Source organism: Saccopteryx leptura, chromosome 2 (assembly GCF_036850995.1).
Source record: "Saccopteryx leptura isolate mSacLep1 chromosome 2, mSacLep1_pri_phased_curated, whole genome shotgun sequence".
In the NCBI taxonomy this organism is placed as follows: Eukaryota; Metazoa; Chordata; class Mammalia; order Chiroptera; family Emballonuridae; genus Saccopteryx; species Saccopteryx leptura.
In genome coordinates, this window is record NC_089504.1 from 100,330,739 (window position 1) to 100,348,124 (window position 17,386).

Here is a 17,386-nt window from a genome sequence, read left to right on the forward strand (position 1 = left end):
TCCTTAATTAACATTGAACTCACAGTCAGCAGCACCATACATAGCTCAGGGATGCACCGGGCTCCTCTGACACACGTTTTCCCCATGAGACATGTCATGACCCCCTTTATTTAGAAACCCTAAGTGGCACTTTGTACCACGCTTGTGGGGTCTATGGCCATACCGCCCCGAATGCATCTGAGCTCATCTGTACTATGCTTGTGGGTCATTTTAAACAGCAAAATCACTAACAAAAAAACACAAAAAAATTCGAAAAGTGTGGCAATAGGCTGACCTGAAAAGGACACTTGGGCAGAGCACGCCGGTGTTCCACAGCTGGGAGTCTGCACACCTGGGGACTCAGGTGACTTTGTGCGTGTCCACAGGCCCAGGGGGGCACCAGGAGGACTGGTGCAGCCTCAAGTCAATTTGAAGGAGCAGGTGGATTTAAAACCTGTGGATACTGAGAATGGACCGAACATTGTCTTACACAAGAGAGCTAAATGTAGGTCTTAGATTCATAATTTACCCATTTTGAGTGGCATCTAGAATGGTCAGATGGGGCTTGCTGGGGAAGTATAGGTTACTGTAAAGATCAGTACAAGGGTGAGTCAATACTAATGTAGGAAAACTCAAATCTCAGTGGGCCTCAGCCTCTGGTAAGCGTATCTCCTTGGGCTGTTTGCTCTCTAACAAAACGCTCCTTGGTACTGTCAAAGACACAGGTTTTCTTTACTAAGTAATAAAATACACAGCCTTGCCCTGGCTGGTAGGTTGGTTACTTAGAGCATCATCTTGAAGTGCAGAGGTTGCCGGCTCGATCCCCAGTCTGGGCACCTACAGAAACAGATCAACGTGCCTGTTTCTCTCTCTCTGTCTCACCCTTCTTCTCTCACTAAAATCAATAAATGGACAGTTAAAAAACCAAAGAGCACAAACAGCCTTTGCATCTGAGGGGCCTGAGAGCAGCCCTCAGTCCTGCTCTCACCAGCTACTGGGCCTCGACAAGTTATTCTTCATGAAAAGGGTGCAGCTGCCACCTGTTCAGGGTGTTCTTCTTTTAGGTGAAATGAAGGCAAAAATGGTGAAATGCAGCACTTGTGAATTATGAGTGGTACTGCTCTTGTTTGTACTCCCCCCCCCCAATTTTTTTTTTAAAAACAACTTGGTTGCTGTGAGAATAACTGAGGTCACATGTGACGAAGGCCTGGGGCTTGGCTCTACACCTTCCTTCTACCAGACCGTCCACAAGGCACGAGCAGGAAGCAGTGCTGGCTGCTGCTGTGCCCCCAGCACCTAGCGCTGTGCTGCTGGCAGGAGGGGGACCAGAAGTGAACAGGCGAACAGACCAGGGAACCCGCAGCTCCATGGCCCTGGTCAGCACGCTGATTCACAGAGGCTGACAGAAACCAAGGCCTGTGTGAACTCTTTTGCCCACTTCGAAGTTGTTCTGTGTTTTTTTCCTGTTTCTGCAGACACTTAGTTGCTCAACAAAAATACCAAAGACTCTTAAGGGATTCTCTAAAATAAATATCAAAATATCAGATAGCTTGGGTGCTGACAGAGTAAATGTTTCATAACGCCATTTTCACCGAAACTGCCCGCCAGGAGAACAAGAGAGAGAGCAGCTGTGGGCCTGGTGGACACCTCTCAGCCCAAACCTAAGGTCCACAGAGCCACGTGCAGCAAACGCTGGAGCTGGGAGCACGGAGACCCTCAGGGATGACGGTCAAGGAAGGGGCCGCCGCAGACCTCAGACGAAGCCACAGCACCGGGAAAGCCAGCACGCTCTTGAAGGGCAAGGGGAGGCCAGCAGCCTCCCTGAGAAGAAATGACCATTGAACCAGCCCCTTCTCTGTCACACGCACACGACATCAGAGAGAATGAGGAAAGTGTTCTGCTGGGCTGGAACCCATCTTGGGCTGCTTCCGAATATGAGTCACGTCCAAGATGAGGAGCCTGCCCCAAATTCTATGCAATGACACTAAATAAAAGGGGAGAAGCAACAGCTGAAACATGCATTGCATAAAAAAATATTTGCCAGAAAACCATTCCGTCCCAAGGGGCAGATGAAATCAAGACCACACACGCAGCCATGAAGTCAAAGAACTTGGCTTTGAGAAAACAATAGCTGCAACCAGAAATGCCGAAGTCAGGGGATGAGACGGGAGGCAGACAGTCATCATGAATAGGCTGGCAGAGATCAAGAGCCAACACAGGAAAGAAACCACGGTGTTGTTTCAACAGCAAAAGAGAACAGACATTAAACTGTACAGAACATGGTGGACAGGAAGGAATAACTTGAGAAAAATGAAATGGAATTAATGAAGAGTGAAAAAATTCAACAGAAAAATACCAGGACAAAGGAGATCCAAAATATGCACGGTGAATGTCCCTGAGGTAGGTAATTTAAATAAAAGAATGGAATATATGTTCAGACTAATTAAAGTGAATGTCCAGAACAGGGGTCCCCAAACTACGGCCCGCGGGCCGCATGCGGCCCCTTGAGGCCATTTATCCGCCCCCGCCGCACTTCCGGAAGAGGCACCTCTTTCTTTCTTTTTTTTTTTTTTCTTTTTGTATTTTTCTGAAGCTGGAAACGGGAGAGACAGTCAGACAGACTCCCGCATGCGCCCGAACGGGATCCACCCGGGACGCCCACCAGGGGCGAAGCTCTGCCCACCAGGGGGGGATGCTCTGCCCCTCCAGGGCATCACTCTGTTGCAACCAGAGCCACTCTAGCACCTGGAGCAGAGGCCAAGGAGCCATCCCCAGTGCCCGGGCCATCTTTGCTCCAATGGAGCCTTGGCTGTGGGAGGGGAAGAGAGAGACAGAGAGGAAGGAGGGGGGGGTGGAGAAGCAAATGGGCGCTTCTCCTATGTGCCCTGGCCGGGAATTGAACCCGGGTCCCCCGCATGCCAGGCCGACGCTCTACCGCTGAGCCAACCGGCCAGGGCCAGGGGCACCTCTTTCATTGGTGGTCAGTGAGAGGAGCATAGTTCTCATTGAAATACTGGTCAGTTTGTTGATTTAAATTTACTTGTTCTTTATTTTAAATATTGGATTTGTTCCTGTTTTGTTTTTTTACTTTAAAATAAGATATGTGCAGTGTGCATAGGGATTTGTTCATAGATTTTTTTATAGTCCGGCCCTCCAACGGTCTGAGGGGCAGTGTACTGGCCCCCTGTGTAAAAAGTTTGGGGACCCCTGGTCCAGAAGTAAAAGAGGACTTTTCAGTCCTGGCCTGTTGGCTCAGTGGATAGAGCATCAGTCCAGCATGTGGATGTCCCAGGTTCAATTCCTGGTCAGGGCACACAGGAGAAGTGACCAACTGCTTCTCCTTTTCTCTCTCTCTGACTTCTCTCCTTCTTCCTCTCCCACAGCCAGTGGCTCAATTGGTTCAAGTGTTGGCCCTGGTGCTGAGGATAGCTCAGTTGGTTCAAGCATTGACCCCAGGTGGGGGTTGCGAGGTGGATCCTGGTCAGGGCACATGCTGGAGTCTGTTTCTCTATCTCCCCTCCTCTCACTTAAAAAAAAAATTCACATAGAAATTAAAGGAAGGAATAGTAAAACCATCATTCAAGAAAACAGTTTTAGTTAAATACCCCACCACACACACACACAAACACAAATTTTGAGACATTCTGATTTTGCTGGCTAATGGTCACTCGGGTGGAGGTCTCCTCGTGCCCACGGCGCATGCCCGAGGCCAGCTGGAGGAAGGGTGCATGTGTTGCTCCACTTCCTGGTGTTGGGTTGAGTCATGAAAGGAAGTTCTATGACTCGCAAACCTTCCTAGCTGCTTCTCTGTGGTATTTTATCTTTCCCCAAACTCAGCAGTGCTGGACTTCCAGAGATAGCAAAGTGCGCCTTCTCAGCTGCCACCCAGAATGAAGAGAAGCCAGGGCTCCAGCTGACAGGACAGGTCCGCCGTGTCGCCCCTGCTGGCCACAGGCCCCACCAGTGCACCCACCTCTCAGCTGCCTCGGGTCTGTCGCCCCCTGGGTTCTTCTGTGAGCACGTGGCACACGTTCTCAGAAATGAAAGTCTTGCTCTCTTGCATTAAAAAGAACAGATGTGGTCAAGCACTAAGCATTACACTGTCTTCATTTTGCCTTAATGAGGAGCACATTGCCTCATCGAATCTTCCTTTAAAAGGACAGCACCTCGGAACCCAAACATTTTGAGAAAGTGATGTTGGACTTGTTTTTGCTGCCGAGAAATTAATGAGTACTAAAGTTCCTCCATTAACAAAATCCTCTTGAACAAAAACTAGTTTATTCTTTCAGAAACCACACTGAAGCAAGTGTGCTTAACCCAAGGTCACATTCATTAGTGCCCTCCAGAACCAGACTCCCGCTAGACTGCTCCAGGGAAAACCTGGGAACCATTCCAGTTCTCATCCCTGAGCCAGACTGAAACGCGCGTGTATGTGCATGTGCGCGATTCTGTATGTTGTGTGAGCATGTGTGTGGAACGCTGTTGTGCTGAGTAGGCGACTGTCACTATGTTGAGAATGAAAGGGTATTGGGAAAACAGCTGTGTTAGGGTTGCTCACTTGCACTTTGCATGATTAGTGCATGAGCACATGGCAGAGCCACGTGTGTGTAGCCTAAGTAAGGCTATCGGGCTTGCCCTCAGCGAGGTACAGTCCGCAGATGGAGGAATGCCTGCCCACCACTGCGAGAGGCCATTTTGCTGTTTGTTGTCCTGCTGCTGTGAGAAGCGGTTTTTCCTGCCTGTTTGCTTGCCTGCCACTGAGAGACTCTAATAAATGGGAATGGCCCACGACTTTCAGGCTCCGCAGTTTCTCTACCGTCAGCCTGAATCCAATGTGGACCTGCCGGGCCTCAACCACTGGCATTACAAAGGGTCAGGCCAGGTCTTGAGGACTAGACTCGGGGTCTCTGGGTGCCACCTTCACTTCCCATGATCAGATGCCTTTAAGCAAAAGGGAATACTCAGGTTCCATGTGGACACGTGGCAAGCATTATGGTGCCGCTGCGGTGGCATTGAGATTAGAAAGGGTGGGAGAGGGTAGAAGCTTCCTCCCCTCCCCAACTCCTTAGGATGCACCACTGTGTGGCTCAGGTATGACAAGACATCTGGATCTGTCCCCCACGCTGTGCTGTGACGACCTGCCCTACATGGCAGTCGTTCAGTACAGAATACTGTTCCACTCTGCCCTACATGGAGTCACTGGCCATGAGTGGCGACTGCCCTCAGAATGCAGCTGTGCGATTGAGAACTGAGGTTCAAATTTTATTTAATTTGAAGTACCTGACTATGAATGGCCTCACGTGGCTGGTGGCCATGGACTGAATAGCACAGTATTGGATTCCTGGCAGGGAAGCTGGGAAGAGGCCTCTGTCCTCACCTGGGCCAAGTGTCCGAGGTGGAGTAGGACCAGCGTGATGGGGCTGCAGGTGGACAAAAGGAATCTTTCAAGTTCACCCAAGGAAAAGGCTGTGTGGTCCAGATACCTCTGCCTTTCTAACACTTCCCCTACTTGGGCCAAATGTGATGGTTCTAGGTTTTCTTTTTATTAAGGAGAGACACATGCTACTCCAAATATCTAGTTAACTGTGTCCAAATCACATGTGATCTGAAATACAAGGAAGGCACTTCATGAGTGCCAATGTGCGCCAAGAAGACATCATACTGGGAGCACACAGGATTCCTACATCATGGTCTCCAGCTGGACATTAAAGTGCATGACCAGACCCAAAATAATATCTCTTCAGGAAGGGTCAGGGTGATGCCATGATCCCTGGGGAGGTGTGTCCATGTCCAGTGACTGGACACAGGAGACATCTGAGGAAAGCAGTCCCCAGGCGTTACTTGTTGAAACCCAGCAGGGTTCCCAAAGGCATCGCTGGGGAGCAGACTTGCTTCAGGGTCAAGTGGCACAGCTGGGTAAGAGCTGGTATGTTTCTGTGACCCCCCCCCCCCCCGACTAAGTCTTCTAAAATCACTTTGTCCTTAATCCGCCCATGTTGTTCAATCCCCAGGTAGCAGAGGTTATTCGGTTCCTTGAACTCCTGCAGCCGACCACAACCACCTTGTAGGGGCCTCTCCCCTGCACGCCAGTCTTCTCAGTGCTTTGCTCCGCATGTCTCGGAGCTCCTCGCCCTATCCACCCACTCCAGGCAGGCATCTGAAGTCCCATTTTGCAGGTGAGGTTGCCAGAGCCTAAGCCCTTTAAACACTTAATGAGATCCAGAGCTATTTGGCTGCTTTGCTTCTGCCAACCATGCCTGCCCTCTTTCCCCCACTGCCCTCACCCTGAGAGGGGCTTTAGAGCCACTTTTCAGGACTAGACGTTTATAGGTCAAGGCCCTGCTCCTAAAACTTTTATTACAAAGTATAAACGCAGGTGCATGGATGAGCTCTGGGGCTCCCCATGTGAGGGCTGCACGGTGTTCCCGTGTGTGTGTGTGTGTGTGTGTGTGTGTGTGTGTGTGTGTGTGTACATAGAGTCAGGGTGGACACAGTTATAGAGCATCCCAAAATGGCCCTCAGGTCACCACCTGCTGCAGCACCAAAGGCCCAGAAGTCAAGCCACACATATCAAGAAACCACGGTCTCACTGTCAGTCCAGAGAGCAACTGAATCAGTGAGACAGCAAACTGTCCGGCAGAAAAGACGTGAAATGGGGAAATGCTAAAGTTAAACACTGTTCTTAGAGATGGAAACCACACAAACTATCCTGTGTGGAAACTGTCACAGGTGGGTTTTTCTGTCAGACCCCTGCACACATTCTTCCTCTCAGAATCACTTTATGTCCATTCATTTCCTGCAGGTCTCACACTGTGTGCTGAGAACACAGGGCTGTTCACCCTTGGGGGGGAAGGGGGTCTCCTCTGAACAGACATGCTGACCCGTAAATACAGGTTCCCAAAGAAGAGTCCACAATGTAAAACACCACTCTCTCAATCTCCTGTCTCCCTCTCTCTCTCAATCTCTTTCTGTCTCTGTCTTTGTGTCTCTTTCCTTCACTCTCCCTTCCACCCCCTCTTTCATTCCTCCCTCCCCACACATAATTCTAACATCTAACACACCCAGTGTCTTTGAAATCCAAGCACACACAGCTGCCCCTATACCCACACACTGAGAAATTCAAATTTGGTGGAAATTGGCCCTCAAGATGTGTTTGTGTGCCGTAAAACCCTGCTAACTAGTTCTAAACCAGTGGTTCTCACCATGGCAGCTGCACTTGGGGGGAGGTGGTGAGAAGCCTTAATAATTAAAGTCCAAGGGCAAGGTGCAGGCCACACTGCATGAGAATCTGGGGAGGCAGCTTGTGCACCAGAGGGTGAGACCAGCATGGGTGATGGCCATGTGCAGGCAAGCTGGAGAACCTGGCTGCACAACCCGGGCATCACCCCTTCTCCCAGCTGAAGTCCTTGTTTGGACACAGGCTGGTCCCAGCAGCCATAGTGGATGCCTTGTTCTAAATTAGTTCTCTTCCTGGCCTCATCCTATTCACGCCCTCCACCCCAGGTAAAGATTCCTACTTTATTACAATCACTGCAAACTTCTGTGTGCAGAGTAAAAATGCACACTTCAACTTTTTCTCTAAACTGATTCCATTGCATGCCCCCCCCCCAGCTGCTGCTCACAGTTTGGTACCTTTGCTTCCAGAGTCTCTTTGCATGTATACACACACACATGCGTGCGCGCACACACACACAATACACACACACACACACAATCTGTATATGCAGCCCTTTATCTATATGTAGTAAATAACAATTCACTGTAGTCTACTCATTAAGAACATATATATGTTTTTTAAAAATATATTACATCTTGGCCCTGGCTGGGTAGCTCAGTTGGTTAAGAGTGTCATCCCGGAATGACAAGGTTGTGGGTTCGCTCCCTAGTCAGGGCACACATGGGAAGCAACCAGTGAATGTACTACTGAATAGAACAACAAATGAATGTTTCCCTTCCGTCTCCCCCCTCTCTCTCTTCCTCTCTCTGTCTCTCTAAAAAAGCCAATCAATCAATAAAAAAAAAAAATTAAGCCCTGGCCAGAGAGCTCGGTTGGTTGGAGTGTCGTCCTGGAGCCTGGACGTTGCCAGTGCGATTCCCTGGTCAGAGCACACACAGGAGCAGCTCAGAGTTCCTGTCTCTCTCTCCCTGCGCCTCTCTCTCTCCCATAATATATATATTATGTCTTGCTTTCTAACTAAATATGACTTGGACATCTTTATATTTTGGTTCACAAAGACTGCACTTTAAAAAAGAGCACGTGGGATTCCACTGCGTGGACATGCCATAGTTTAACAGCCCCCCACTGACACGCATTTCCTTCTCCTTTTGTCTTCTTTTTATTGCTATTACAAAATAAAATGTTGCAATAAATTACTGCATGCATCTATTTCTCCACCTTTGTCAATTTATGTGTGTAACAAGTTCCTAAAAATAAAATTGTTGATTCAAAGTACATGCACATTTTAAATTTCAGGAGAGTTTGCCCAGCAGCTGTGCTGGTGCCCCTCCTCAGAGTGTCCCTTTCCCCACACCTCGTCACACTGCACACCCTCCAAAGCTGCATCTGCCTTTTTAACTGCTTTTCACTGTCCTTGGTCAATTTTTCTATTGGTCTGTGTATATTTTTCTCGCTGATCTGAAAGAACTCGCTGCACGTTAAGTGTATTGACACTTTGCCACAGGCATTAAAAATAAATATCTTATACTTCTTCCCCACTTATTTATTTATATATAGTTTTCATTCAGTGGGCAGTTGCTTAAAATTTTAGAGAATTGCCTGGCCTGTGGTGGCGCAGTGGATAGAGCATTGACCTGAAACTCTGAGGTCATTGGTTTGAAACCCTGGGCTTGCCCGGTCAAGGCACATACAGGAAGCAACTACTATGATTTGATGCTTCCTGCTTCTCCCCCCTCCCCTCGCTTTCTCTCTCTCTCTCTCTCTCTTCTCTTTCTTAAAGTCAATAAATAAAATCTAAAAAAAGTTTTAGGGAATCAGGCTCATCAATCTTTTTTCTACTATAGTTTCATATTTTCTACCATATTTAGAATGGTCTTTTTCACGCTACAATTATTTAAAAATGAACCTAAGATTTCCTCTAAGACTTTCATGATTTCACTGTTATATTTTGAATCTTTGTTTAACCTGGAACTTATTTTGGTATAAACAGCAAAGCTTTATGTTTTTCCAGATTATTAACCCAAGACCATTATTAATTTCTTAATAGAGAAAGAGACCCATTCTCCTCTCCCCGACTGCTGGAAAATGCCATCCTCACCTTGTAATAACTTTCCACATACAACCTGGATCTGTTGGTCCATTCTATGGTGTAACTTTGCCTTAGGTCTTGTAGAATTTGTCTTTCCTTATCACCTCTATTTTTTTTTTTTTTGCCTGGTCTTCTCATAAGTTCCTTTAATTTTAATTTTTTATTTATTATGCATTTTTATTTTTGTTGCTCTAAGGTGAAAAAAGCTTGAATCTTAGGCATTTCAGCCAGCTCAGTTTTGTTTGGTGTTCACGTATACAGCATTCCCTAACCATCTGATGCTCATGTTAGCTGGCAAAGACAGCTCTTGGTCATGCACTGCAAGACCACCTGTTGTGGGCTGAATTGTCACATTTCCTAAAGCCATATGTTTGATTCCTAACCCACATATCTCAGAATGGGACTCTATTTGGAAACAGAGCTTTTACAGAGGTGACTAAGTTAAAATGAGGTCATTAGGATGGGCCCTAACCCATAAGACTGCTGTCCTTATAAAAAGGGGAAATTAGGAAGAGGCCCGCCCAGAGGGAAGGGATGTGCAGATGCAGGAGAAGACCCACCCACGAGCCACATGGAGGCTGTGGAAGAGGGAGCCCTCCCGATCCGGGTTCTCAGTCTCCCAGCCTCCGGGACTGTGAGGGGATACATGTCGGCTGAAATTCTACTCACGTCACACATGTCCCCATGGAAGGGAGATGAATTTCAAACCGTGCTTTCTGCCCTGCCCTATTCCAATACTTAAGGACACCTGGCGCTGGCACTGCCGCTGCCAACCCTTGTGACAGTGATGTGCGCAGGGAGCAGCCATTCTTCCCTGTGTGGGGAGAGCCACGGACCTGCAGGCCAGCTGGGGAAGGCCTGTCATGCCCACTGAGAGTGCCTGGTGCGCCCCTTTGCACTGGCTTCTCACAGTACTCTGCTCGCTTGGGACAGGAAGCTGGGGAGTAGGCTTCACCTGTGCTGAGGAGACGCTGTCATAAGACCCTCTCACTGACTCAGAACTTTTTCGTCCAAGTCATTATTGGATTTACTTAATTCTTCAACACAAAGCTATGAGGATAAATTATGTTTTCTAGAGCTACTGGTGAAAGCATGAAACCGATATGTCACACTGAGCTCACAGCTGCACACAGCCTGCTCAGTGTTCCCCAGATTCGCCGATGTGACAATACATCTTCTTAGTACTGACTGCGACAGCAGATCCTTTTTTTCACTCTTTTTTCTTCTTCTTTTCCAAGTGAGAGGAGAGGAGATAGAGACAGACTCCCGCATGTGCCCTGACCAACATCCACTTGGCAACTCCATCTGGGGCCAATGCTCTGTCCATCTGGGGCCAAGCTTGCACTGAGCTATTTTTAGCACCAGAAGGAGAGGCTCCATGGAGCTATCACCAGCAACTGGGACCAATGCCCTTGAACCAATCAAGCCATGGCTGCAGGAGGAGAAGAAAGAGAGAGAGAAAGAGAGAGCAAAGGGGGAGGGAGAGGGGTGGAGAAGCAGATGGTTGCTTCTCCTGTGTGCCCTGACTGGGAATTGAACCCAGGACATCCACACTTCGGGCCAACGCTCTACCACTGAGCCAACTGGCTAGGGCCTGGCCTTTCACTTTTTATTAGAGTAGTGGATATGAATTCTGGTTCTGAACTAGAAACACCTAGATTTGAGGGCTCGAATGAAAGCAACATTATGAGTCTCACTGCTTTTCACCAGGTTGGATGAGATGGTTGCAGGATCACTTCTGCCTCCAACATTGCATCCTTAAACATGCTGCTAAGAAGTTAATGACTCTGCATGGGCAATTTCCTAAAAATCAGAACGGACTTGACAATACTGCCCAGACACACCTTCTGCCTGTTCCCAGCTCCCAGGACAACAGAGAAGACCGGAGAAGCCCCAGTGCTGGGACCCATTTCTGGTCTAGCCAGATCCTCTCCCTCCTCCTCACTGTGACTTCCCTCACACAGCTATGGCCATCAGCTGATTGGTGTTGCTAAAAAAACAAAAAAGGAAGTGGTGGACTTCCGCTTCAAGCATATATAGCCACTATAAATGCAGAGAAAGAAGAAAAAGAGTATTAAAATAACAGACTATAAACCCATAACCACTCTGGGGAGCAAAGGAAGCACATTGCCAGGACACTGGAAATGATCTTGATACCCGAGGGACACAAAGCCACAGGGGCCCAAACTGAAGGGGGGTATCACAGCCCAGCGCAGCCAGGGGACAACTGTGAGGTGGGGGAATCCTTAGAGAGGACAAAGCCCTGGGGTGGCGTGGGTAGGAACAGCCAAGCCCTCTCCAAACCCTCAGCTGGGGATACCCTAAGAGTAACAGAACGCCCTCAACAGAACAGACCTTCTTGTGTAGAGGCAGGGCATGGCTGCTTCTGCAAAGAACCAGGAGCCCCTGCACCCACACACTGGTTCCTGGCTCAAAGTACCCTGTGCACATCTCACCTGCCTCCTCTCTCATGGGGGGCAGGCTAAGAGAGAGCCCCACAACAGATGCAGCCTTAAAAGACTAACTTCCAGGGCATGTCCCCCCAAAACAGAGACCAGCCCTAGGGTGGGGTGAAATACCAAGCAGACCAGGAAAGCTAAGACTATGAAGGAGCAATATCGAATGAGCAGATGAGCCGATGTCAAAGGACACAAAGTCAGGGAGCAGCAAGAGAATGTCCACACTGGAACCAGCACTAAAAACCAAGAGCCTCGTGTATCATTAAAAAGATAATAATAAAAGAATGAGTTACGGCCCTTGGAAGTTAACCACCTGCTTGCTACAATGTAAAAGATGAAGGATGGACTGAATGACAGGATAGAAAGAGCTGAAGATCTTTCTCCACATAAAGATTAATCTGATGGTTTCATGCAACACAATGTAAAGGACAAAGGAGAGGGAAAGGGTGAAAGACATGCTTCACTGAAGCTCCACGTGTAATGTCAGAGTTAGGGAAAACCCTTCCACGCCTGTCACTACCTGAGACTTTCCATTCTGCGGAACAAAACACCACGATCACTGAGAGGCAGGGCTCCCCCAACCCTGGCATGTTGTTGTTGATTGAGAAAAAAGAAAGTTCAGAATGAAATTAGTATTAAGAACACACACACAGACACACACACAAGATTATATCTTCTGAAGATACACACCATTTATACACAGAATAAATAAGAGGGAAAAAATACCCCAACTGCCCCCACCATAGTGGGGGGGGGGCTGGGGAGGAGGGCAGTGGTCAAGAAGAGGGTTACTGCTGCCTGTCATATCTGAAGTCTTCACTAAAACAAACCTGCACTTGTGCCTCAGTTATGTAATTTAACACTTTTCAAAAAGAAAATGATGGAACCGTTCCCTCACCTTGGAGGCCAGAGAAACTTTAGAAATGGTACTTACTCACTGATGACCTGTTTGGTCAGACGGCAGGAGTAGATTCCCAGAGCCGCCCACCTGGGAGAGGCTGTGATAGTGACGTCAGTTCTAACCACAGGCCGGGTACAGGCAACTGCACACGTGGTCACCACTGGCATCACTGTGAAACCTGTGACTGTCCTATCTACAAAGACTAAGAGAGTGGGATTTGACCCCAATTAAGACATAGATCCTTACTCTCAACCACTGCCGAGAAAAATATTCAGTAAATGTGAGGCATTATAGCAATCATATGACTAAAATATCTTTAGCATATAAGATCAAGTTCACCACACCATTCTGCCTTTACCCAAGCAAAGCCTGAGAACCTTATACAGGGCAGGGGAAGGTCACCCGGTATTCCCGAAAGTGGACTTTAGGAGCTCTGGGCCCCAAGATGCTCTGAGACCCAATGTGCCCCATGGCCGCAGAGGTGTGAGAGAACACACAGACGCCTGTCCCCTCTGCACATACCGCCTGTGCGGTGGCTCTGAAGAATTCTGCTGAGTTATCTGTGCTTATCCCTCCATATGTGACTTTACTCTGCCCAGCGTTTCACACTACTCGAGAAAAGAAGCTCCCTGAGGAATAACATTGAAAACTGCCCTGCACCTGGCTGAAGTCACAGTCATCCAAGCCACCATGTGAGGAGAGCCCTGGACTCAACATTCTTAGGAAAGTACAAGTTCCCATCACTCCGACCCTAAAACATCAGTGTCTGACAAATACAGAGGTGACACTGAGACTAATTTTGAATGGAGACACCTACTGCTAACCTGGAGTTAAAAATAATCTTTCATTGATACGAGTCTGAATATATGCTGATGGAAGAGATTGTAAAAGTTCTATGCTACAAATAGATAAATAACCATAGACATAAGTAGTTTGGGAAAATGCTTTCAGCAATTACGACAATGGATTTACAACAGGTAAAATGTATGTGAGTGTTAGTAAGAGGTATGTTAAGACCCCAAAGGGTCAAGTAAAGGGACTAGTAAGTAATTTGCAGGAAATGTATCTAGTCAACCAACTGCCCCAAACACGCTTCAGTTATTCGTAGGTGTGCAGCGAGACTGAGGAGCAGCCGTCAGGCCGCAGCAAGGAGACGGAGGGTCCCAGAAACGAAGAGAGAGAAGTGGAACTGACAGATGGCGTGGCGCCTCTGGTCCCAGGGTAAACACCATCACAATGAAGTAAACACCAAGTGGCACCCTATCCACCTTCTAGAATGACAGTCCTGCCCGTGAAATGTCTAGGACGGCCACGGCTCACATCTCAGACTAGGAAGTCAGCAGGCCCTGTCTAAAACTGATCCATCCAAACATAAGAAAATAAGCATATTATAAGAAAATAAGGAGGAGAACTCCATAAGAAGTAACAGCAAAAAAATTAAAAAGATTGCTTATGGGGAGTGATCCTACCGGATAAGAATGTGTTGTTATCAATGAAAATGAAATGAACAGAAAAATTAACTTTGATCATACTAAAATATCACCACGACAACTCAACAGAAACAGATTTAATAAACTAATCAGACTGGCCAGGGCAGAAGGAAGACAAACAGATGGAGTGAGAAAGTAGAAGGTCACGTGTTGGACACCTAAATGCCCTTCGTAGCCACTGAGAGGAGAACTGAAGAAACCAACGCTTCAGGCCTCTCCTGAGCCGCTGCCACCTTCAGTTTCTCTTCCACTCTCTCCCCACCACCAGCCCTGACTGCATCCAGGTGGGGATCTCACTTCCTGACACCAGCCCACACCCCCCTGGTAGACCAGCTGCCTGCTCAGCCTCCACTCAGACCAGGGTCTGTCACACTCAGCGTGCTGGTCTGGTCTGGAAGGCCAGCATCTTCAGCATCACATCCTGCTGTTCCTCAGCGGTCCAGCACAGCCATGGGGGCTGCTGCCACCAGCTTTAGAGGCAAGGACTCCAGTTTCAAAGCTGGTGCCCTCAGGACAGAGGATGCTACTCACCAGACACAGCCCTTCAGGAAAGCTTTCTGTACTCTCCTTTGTCAGTGAGACATCACCGATAGTCTAAATTGTTCCTACCTTCCCACTCTCATCCCCCACTGAAGATAAGTTTCTGCTTTCTCCAAGAAATCAAGAAATCAAAAGAGAGTCGTTTTTGATTTGTTATATCTACTGTAACGTAAACTAAATGTTCTTCTTTCTATTATCTATTGCCTTGGCTAAGTTTGATTATGCTTGATTTCAATTCAACCATCTTTCAAGATTCATAGGGCAAAACTTACATAATTATTAATGGCAAAAAATGTTCAAATTTATACAACTCTGTCAGACAAAGTTATAATCTAATAGAAAATTTCACTGATAATATATCAAAATGAATCAACCTTTCCTTCAAAATTTAATCAGCCTATTTTTATTTTTAAAAATCTTCCACAATTTCTGTTGAAAAAAGGTAAAAACGCTTATCCAAGTGAAATGAAACCTCTTCAAATCAAAGTAGAAGAATAAGATAATAAGACAGGCAATTGATTCCAATCTCTCTTTAAGACTCTGCCTTTCGATTAATTAACTCTACAGAAAAATAAAGTATATAGACATTTAAGAGAAATTCTCCCCAAATGCCTAAATTCCTAAGTTTCTTCTTCACTCTTTTACAGCTAAACCATTCTGAAAGTAGAAGAGAATGTTAAAACTTGCAAATAAAGGGAGATAGGGTGTTAGGGGGTAGTTAGAAAAAAAATCTATTACAGTTAAAGTTGAAAAAGCAAAAATTCACTCAGATTGTGAAAAGCGCCCTGTCATTCTTTGGGCAGAGACGACAGATAGCCACTGCGTGGTGAAAAGGAGACACTGTTTCTTCCAAGGACATACTGAAGCTAGACATGGTGACGATACCGTTTCCTTGAATGACTACTGTGGTTTTTACTCTGCAATCCTAGACTGTCAGAAAATTTGCTGTTTGAAAGTATATTAGTGGCCCTGGCTGGTTGGCTCAGTGGATAAAGCGTCGGTTGGGTGTATAGAAGTCTCGAGTTCATCCCTGGTCAGGGCACACATGAGAAGTGACTGTCTGCTTCTCATCCTCTCCCTTTCCCAATCCTCTCTCCCTTCTCCTCTCACAGCCAATGGCTTGATTAGTTTGAGTATTGGCCCCAGACAGGGGTAGCCAGGTGGATCCTGGTTTGGGTGCATGTGGGAGTTTGTCTATCTTTCCTCCTTGCTCTCTCCAAAATAAAAATAAAGAGAAAAAGTATATCAGTAAGGATAAAACCTCCTATTCTCACTGGGAGGATTCATAGTTTGATGGTTAAAAAAAATTCAGTGAAGTCCTGCTATCTCAGACTCTTTGAAAAGGGCGAAAGCTGGCCCTGGTCGGTTGGCTTAGTGGTAGAGCGTTGGCATGTGGAGGTCCCTGGTTCAATTCCCAATCAGGGCACACAGGAGAAATGACCATCTGCTTCTCCCTCCCTCCCTCCCATCCCCTTCCCTCCCACAGCCATGGCTCGATTGATTAGAGCACATTGGCTGGGATGCTGATGATGGCTCCATGAAGTCTCTGCATCAGGCACTAAAATAGCTGTGTTGACAGCATGGCCCCAGATGAGCAGAGCATTGGCATCAGATGGGGGTCGCTGAGTGGATCCTGGTTGGGGTACATGCAGGAGTCTATCTCCCCTCCTCTCACTTAAATTTAAAAAGAAGAAAAGAAGAAAAAAAAGATGGAAGATGCCAATTTAATTACTGGAAGGTGTGAGTTAGTGGTCAATAGAAAGCAATTTTCTTTCAAAAGCAAATAGCTCCATGGAGTTTAATACAGACTCAGTCCTTTAGCCCAAGTCTACAGCTCTGAAAAACATGATTTTAAAATAAATTTAAGGACCCTCATTTAGTGACTACACCTGCCCTGAACTGACATGCAGCTACTTATAGTTTTTATTCATTCCACCGAGTGAGACTGCTCACAGCAGTGTGGAAACATTGTGTGGGATTACAGGAGGCCGCATCGGAGTGTTAGGCATGCTCGCGCACCTTTTTGAATTCTGAGAAACGTCTTCCTCAACCCTGAAATTCAGATTCTAACTTTGAATTTCAAGTTCTGAAAAATCCTGAATTCCAAAATATATCCAAGCACAAGGGTCCTAACTGATTACGGACATGCAATGTGCTATCTAAGTGATGTCCTACTATGACAAAGTCTTTGGTTTAAAAATAGGAAAATCGGACCTGCAGTTAGAATATTAAATATGAGTCTAAGGAAGGCCAAGATGTTATTTCCGAAATGCAGACCTAGCAATACAAGGAACTCCTTGCCAATTTCATCTCTCAGGAAAGGCAATGACCTAAAATATACACCTCACTTTTATCTTGGCTTAAAACATGAAAAACATTCCAGTTAAGACTGTTTATATAATCCTATACACCTAAGCACTACAAACACAGAGAATATAAGTCAATTTCTATTTTACTACAAAATTTCTCTAAACATATCAAAAGTATGATGTCGATAAATGATTTGATAAAATAATTTTAACTGATTAAAATCCTCACTTAACACACCTAACACTTTATGAGTATTTAAATCTAGCTCAAATACAGATATATCCACGCACTCTCCAGACCTGGTGGGGGGGGGGAGGGAGGTCAAGGGGAGCAATAATGAATTCAATTGCATTTAATTGAAATGCTGCCTGTATCATACCAATAAATGTGTTCCTACTAAAACAAAGAAAGCAGATAGCAGAGTCGATTTCATTTCTTCCA

At 46.6% G+C, this 17,386-nt stretch overlaps 1 protein-coding gene and 1 pseudogene across 2 annotated transcripts in view; one reads left to right on the forward strand and one right to left on the reverse strand.

Moving 5' to 3' along the window:
• Positions 1–17,386, reverse strand: part of SYK (spleen associated tyrosine kinase) — a 101,842-nt gene that overhangs the window by 83,292 nt on the left and 1,164 nt on the right. The window lies entirely within an intron of this gene.
• LOC136391469 (anillin-like) overlaps positions 1–17,386 on the forward strand; it is a 90,625-nt pseudogene that overhangs the window by 1,120 nt on the left and 72,119 nt on the right.